The following is a 7,062-nucleotide window of genomic DNA, read 5'->3' as shown; positions in this document are numbered from 1 at the left end:
CGTCCCAGATGTTACAGATGCTCCAGTATCACCAGAATAGAATCAGAGAAGAGCAAGAACACGAGAGAAGACGTATGAAAGACACGAAAATTAAAGTACTAGTTGCACAATCTGTTCCACAAGACAGTCAGAAGAGGGGTCCGAATCAAGCCAGTCATCCTGCAGCTCCCGTTAAAGGGACATGCAATTATTGTAAACAGCCAGGTCATTTTATAAACGAGTGTGCAGTTCTGAAACATAATATAGCCACTGGTAAGACTAAAGAAAGACCACGTCCGCCTAGACAAGAACAAGTTTCACAGACTTCTCAGCCACAGAATGCACAACAGACAGTTCCAGCGCCGCAGCCTATCGCTGCAACACAGCATGTTGCACAGCAGATGTACCAGTATGCTCAGACAGAGTATCCAGAGTACCAACAATACTCATGAAACAGCCTAGAGAGGGAGGTAGGCTTGCCTCTCATCGAGATTCCTGTAGATCAAGAAGGTCCCTATATTCATAGTCAAGTATTAGGAAAAGACAGAAAGTTTCTGATTGATACAGGGGCAAGTAGGACTACCATAAGTCACGACGAGGTTCCAGGGGCTCCGCTCTCAGGCTCTAGAAATGTTTCCCTTGGATTTTCAGGAAAGCCTATTGTAAACGAGATTTCAAAGCCAGTTATTCTAGAAGTAGGTCCATTGTCCCGCACTACTGATCTATTACTTACAAAATCATGTCCAGAAAATCTGTTAGGCATTAAGACACTGAAAGAACTAGGTGCAGTTATTTGCTGTTCCCCAGAGGGAATACGTTTGTTTTTACGTGACTTCAAGGGTCACTATGTTTTACGAGATTTTGATCCAAGATTACTGAATGTCCCCCAGCATCTATGGGCACAAGGTCCAACTGATGTCGGTTTTATGCAAATCACACCCCATCGTGTGACTCTCAAGCAAGGTATAGTCTTGCCACGAATCAGACAGTACAGATTACCACCTGAGGCTGTAGCGGCCTTATCTAAAATAATTGACAAGCTCATGGCTCAAGGAGTAGTTGTAGAAACTGACTCCAATGTATGTAATTCTCCGATCATTCCAGTCATGAAACGTACTGATCCAAATGCACCCCCAGTATATCGATTAGTGATTGACCTTCGAGAACTCAATAAATGTATTATTCCCCAGTATCCAGTTGTTCCAGATATTTCTTCTTTATTGACAGCCATTGATTCCGAAGCTACGTTTTTCACAGTCATAGACCTCAAGAACGCATTTTTTAGTGTCCCAATTCATCCAGATAGCCAGTACCTTTTTGGTTTTTGTTTAAATGGAAGGAGCTATAAATTCACACGAGCTCCTCAAGGTTTCACAGAAAGTCCTAGCATTTACAGTCAAGCACTTAAGAGACAACTAGACAACATTCACATGCCAACTGACACTGCCCTGCTCCAGTATGTCGATGATCTACTGATCACAGCCCGTTCTGAACGTGCTTGCGAGCGAGCATCACTTACAGTCTTGTATTTCCTTGCCGAGATGGGGCACAAGGTGTCCCCTTCAAAGCTTCAATTCTGTGTCCAGCAAGTGATCTACTTAGGCCACTTACTGTCCAAGTGGGGTAGACAGTTGACACCCGATCGTATCCAGTTAATAGCGAGTCTTCCTCAGCCCAAGACACAGAAGGAGGTACGTGCTTTTATCGGCCTTACTTCTTATTGCAGACAATGGATTCCTCAGTATGCATTTCTAGCCAAGCCACTGATACAGTTAACGACACAGGAGGCAGCCGTATCGACTGTCCTCCCTTGGACATCTGAACATACACTTAGCTTCAATGAGTTAAAGAAAGCTCTATGTCAAGCTCCTGTTCTAGCTACACCAAACTACAGTAAGCCTTTTACACTTTTTGTTACAGAACGTGATGGTACAGCATTATCTGTTCTCACACAAGATCAAGCAGGACAATACAAGCCCTGTGCTTATTTTTCGAGCACATTAGATCCAGTAGCCCAGGCTCTGCCTGCGTGCCTCAAGTCAGTTGCAGCCACAGCACTAGCTATCAGACAAAGTGATTCCATAGTATTAGGACACTCCTTGACAGTACAAGTTCCACATTCCGTGGAAGTTCTTTTAAACCGAACACAGACTCAGCACTTGACAGTTGCACGTTTAACAGGTTATGAACTGACACTGTTCCAGCCACACATAGAAATCAGACGCTGCAACGTTCTAAATCCCGCTACACTGTTACCGTCAGTTAATTCGAATCCTGCCACACACGACTGTGTGGTAGTAGTTAACACTATGACTAAACCAAGACAAGATCTGACAGATATTCCATTACCAGATCCTGACCTGACACTTTATGTGGATGGTTCATGTATGAGAACAAGTACAGGAGAACTAGTAGCCGCGTATGCAGTGACTACTGACACTGAAGTTATAGAAACACACCGTATTGACACCCTGTCTGCTCAAGCAGCAGAGCTAGTTGCTCTGACACAAGCCTGCATACACGCCAAGAACCTGAAAGTCAATGTTTACACAGATTCACGCTACGCATTTGGAGTCGTACACGACTTTGGAGTGCTCTGGCAGGAGAGAGGTTTCATGACTTCTCATGGAACCAAGATTCAGCATGGTCTCCTTATTCAAGCTCTGTTAGATGCCATACATTTACCGACATCCATTGCCATCATGAAATGCAAAGCACACACGAAAGTTACAGACATTATTTCCCAAGGTAATGATCTAGCAGATCGAACAGCCAAGCTTACAGCACAGACTCCAGACATGTCAGTTAATCCGACACAGACACACACTCCAGATCCGACTACTAGTATGACAGTTAAGGACCCCACTCAAGATGTCATAGATATCCAGTTACATGCTACTCCCGATGAAATCAAGAAATGGTCCGAACAAGGAGGGGTCCAGACAGATCAGGGATGGGTAACGAAGGGAAAAGCCACATGGTTTCTCCCCGACTCAATGGTTCAAGTCATTATCAATACCGCACATAGTCCAGCACACTTAGGAGAAAAAGCCATGTTAGACAGTATCCAGAACATTTGGTTTAACAAGCATTTACGAGCTGCAGCCAAGCAGAAAGTCCGTACCTGTATGATATGTTGCCAGTTTAATCCAGGTAAAAGTGTCCCGGTGGAACAAGGTGGATTCCAGCCCCCTGACCACCCTTTTGAAGCCCTCCAGATGGATTATATTCAGATGGAGCGATGTCGAGGTTTCAAGTATGTCCTTGTAGTTGTATGCGCTTTGTCCAGGTGGACAGAAGCATATCCAGTCCCAGATTACACAGCCGCGACCACTGCCAAACAGTTGGTTCGTGAATTCTTCCCCCGCTATGGACTCCCTAGGGTCGTATATTCTGATAACGGCCAGCCATTCTCATCTGAACTGATGAAACACGTTTCCCTGTTGTTAGGATACCAGTGGAAGTTCCATTGTGTACGCCATCCTGAAGCAGCCGGTCTAGTAGAGAGACATAACCAGACCCTGAAAATCCGCATTGCTAAAGTTTGTAAAGAGAAAGGTGTGGACTGGCTAGTAGCTCTGCCAGTCGCTCTGTTTTATATGCGCATGGTCGCACATTCCAGATCAGGTCTGTCCCCGTACGAGGTCGTTTTGGGCCGCCCCCCGAATATGTGGGGTACACCTAGACCCCGAAGTATTACAGATGTTTCAAGTAATATGCTGACAGATTACCTAGCTTCCTTGATGTCTGCCCTACACTCTTGTCGTTCACAGGTTGCCGCCGCATTTCCAGACAATACCGAGGTGGCACCGCATGAAATCGTTCCCGGAAGTCTGGTTCTCGTAAGGAACTTTGATCGTTCAAGTCCGCTGGAGCCCCGCTGGAAGGAGCCCAAGCAAGTCCTCCTGGCCACCCGTACTGCCGTCAAGCTGGAAGGCAGGAAGAGCTGGGTGCATTTGTCGCATGTAAAGAAGTTTTATGGACTAAAGACTGTTTCCAAGAACATTTCCGAGGATTTTAAAGACTGCCAAAGTACTATTCTCAAGGACTGTCCCGCAAAAGACACTGATTCAAAACCCTCCCTGTTAGAGAAAACTCCGCAGCAGGAGTATAAGTTGAAATTAAGGTCTAGTAAAATAAGTCAGCCAGTTTGATTGTCTAAGTCCTCCCCTAGGTGAAACGGTTAGACCGGTTTCTGACATGTATAAAATAGACCCCCATAGAGAGAGAGTTAGTGAGAACTCTAAAAGTTGCATTATTATTTTATGTTTCCTGCTATATCTCAGCCTTATGATTACCTGCACGAGTTATGCATTGCATTTATGTTTTCCAATTTCTCATGTAAATAAGTCTTTTAATACTACAGTAGAGCATACGTTTAGTGATCTGCCTCCTCATGAACTATCTTATCGTCTTGCTATGCGAAATAATTCCTTTATCCGCATGTTACATTATTCACACCAGACCAGCAATGCCACTAATTGTTGGGTGTGTGGTCGACTCCCCCCTTTCCAGACACCGAAGGGAGTTCTGCCACTCTTTCCTTATCCATTTTCACATACTGGTTCGTGTGGAGCATGGTCCACGTTAACGTCATCCTCAACTGATATGTCCTTCCTGAACAGTACATGTTTTCCAGACAAGCAAGGTCTTCCCCGCAGAACAGGGTTAGATCTAGAAAATGAAGTTTATAATTTGGGTAATTATTCTTCGAATTTTATGGTCCTGAATGTTCAGTCTGATTCTTCTCCAGACTTACCTGCTATGTCAGTACTACCAGTCAAAGGCGAATTATGTGTCAGAAATAATGGTTCCGTACATGTAGGACATAGTGATTGTACTACTATTGTCAAGTATAGTGACAGTGGGAAATCTATTTTCAAAGCTTCACGTCATTCTTATTTTGTTTGTGGTCAGACCGCATATGTTCGTCTGCCCCTCGATTGGGAGGGAACCTGTTACATTGCCTTCCTACTGCCACCAGTTTTTCTAGCCCCACCTGACTATCATAGGAACTCCCACCTAGTACATACTAGACACAAGAGAGACCTCCCGATTGTCGATTATACTGAAACTGCTCTAGAACAATACATAGATATCAATAAAGGTGTCTTTCCCTACTTAGGTACTGTCGTGAATAGTAAATTGATACGTAGATTGACCAGAACACTTGAAGCAGTAGTGATTGAGACTACCTCTGCTCTAGGTAACTTAACCGAAGAGCAATCTTTTATGAGAATTGTCGTGCTCCAGAATCGTCTCGTCCTTGACGTCATACTGGCCGATAGGGGCGGGGCATGTAGAGTCATCGGATCTAGTTGCTGCATTTTCATTCCTAATAACGCGCCGTCCGTTTATTCAGCTATAACCAGACTGCATAAAATTGCCCATCTGTTACACCAAAATCCAGGCACCTGGACGTGGTCCGGTTGGTTCTGGAGTATAATTTCTGCCTGGGGATGGAAAGTGTTGTCCTTTCTAGGTATTGCAGTAGCGATCACATTCAGTTGCTGCCTCTGTATACAATGTGGCCCTGCGATTTGCGGCATTTGTGCTACCTCTTGTATTCCTAGTCCCAAGTCCCGTCCTAAATCCCGTTCCAAGACAATTCGAGACGAGCAAATGATACTTTATGAGATGATAGATGGTATCATGAATATTGATGTTTCCTGATGGAAACGTAGTGACAAGGAGGGAATGTGGAAAAGTAAATTTTACCATGTTCTGTGTCCCTACGTGTTCCCCATCCTATGTTGTATGTGCATGATTAATATGCATATGTATTCTCCGTGATCGATTAAAGACGCAATTACAGTTGTGTCCATCTCTAGTATGCCAGTTTCCAGTTCTCGTGAAAGCTACGAGTATTAGGCCTATGTAAAGTTACGTTGCCACGTTTCTCAGTGTGCACGTTATTTCATTGTAAAGTCCCCGCTTCTAGGCCTCAAAAGGGCCCGGACACCAGATTCAGCTCCTGTCTCCTGAGCCCTCGCTGAGGAGCGATACAGCCCCCACCTGTATTCCTGACCCTTCACTTACTTCCTGCCTCACAGTGCCCGGCTCGGCCTGGCTCTCTGCCTGCTAGTCTGCCAAAAGTATGTTATGATTCTAGTTATCAGTCCAGCCCTCCTTCTCTGCATTCCTAAGCTACTGAATCGCATCAATAGTTTCCGTCATGGTCTAGCCTTTACGTCTCCATGTAAGAGAAATACTGTATTTATGGTCATTTAATATTCTTCAACACGCACTACATGTAGAATAATGCATGCACCAGTCTTAGTGTCTGTTAGCCTTTACCCCGATAACTTTTGGATTCTATCAACATGTTCTCTAAACATCAGATACTAGATAGTGTTTAGGTACATGTCGCCCTGACTCTCCAGACTTCAGTTTCTGCTCCTAGCGCAGAAGTCATAGCCCCCAGCTTCTCCTAGTAACACGTCATTGTCAGTTTGCGCGCACCACTAGGTTAGAGGTTCCAGCTCCTTAGGAAGCCCCCTCCATGTTTCCGCCCCATTTTATGACATATTCTGTTACGTTTACATCACATGTCTATGTTCACGCCTCTTGTTACACCTACTTTCACCCTTATCTTTCGCGACTGCTATTGACCACACCCACTGCTCCGCCTATTGTATGTACTGTAATGCAATTGTTTTAGTATATATACTTGTGCACTGTTATTAAATGTTACGCCGACTCCGATCCTGCCCCCGGCAGCGCTGCCATCCTAGTCCTGTGCAGGTTGTCCTGTTCCTGTCCTTATGCTGTATTAAACCTGCAAACTCCTACTACCTCGAATCTTGACTCTTATTTATTGAGCTATCTGTTATTACTATATCCAGTCAAAAATAGATCCGGTATTATTTATTTATATACCACAGGCGGGCGGGCGCATGGGAATCTATGAAAGTTACCAATACTGGGGAACCAAAGTTACAGGTAAGTAACTTGTTTTCTTGCCCCAGTATTGGAACTTTCATAGATTCCCATGCTTTGTATCAGAGTAGCTAGCAGTAATTTCCCAAGAACACATTTTGTAAATACATGGCAACACATAACCATATAAGCAATACATATAGC

This window comes from Lissotriton helveticus, chromosome 5_2 (genome assembly GCF_964261635.1).
Source record: "Lissotriton helveticus chromosome 5_2, aLisHel1.1, whole genome shotgun sequence".
NCBI lineage: Eukaryota > Metazoa > Chordata > Amphibia > Caudata > Salamandridae > Lissotriton > Lissotriton helveticus.
Note: the sequence above shows the minus strand (reverse complement) of the source record.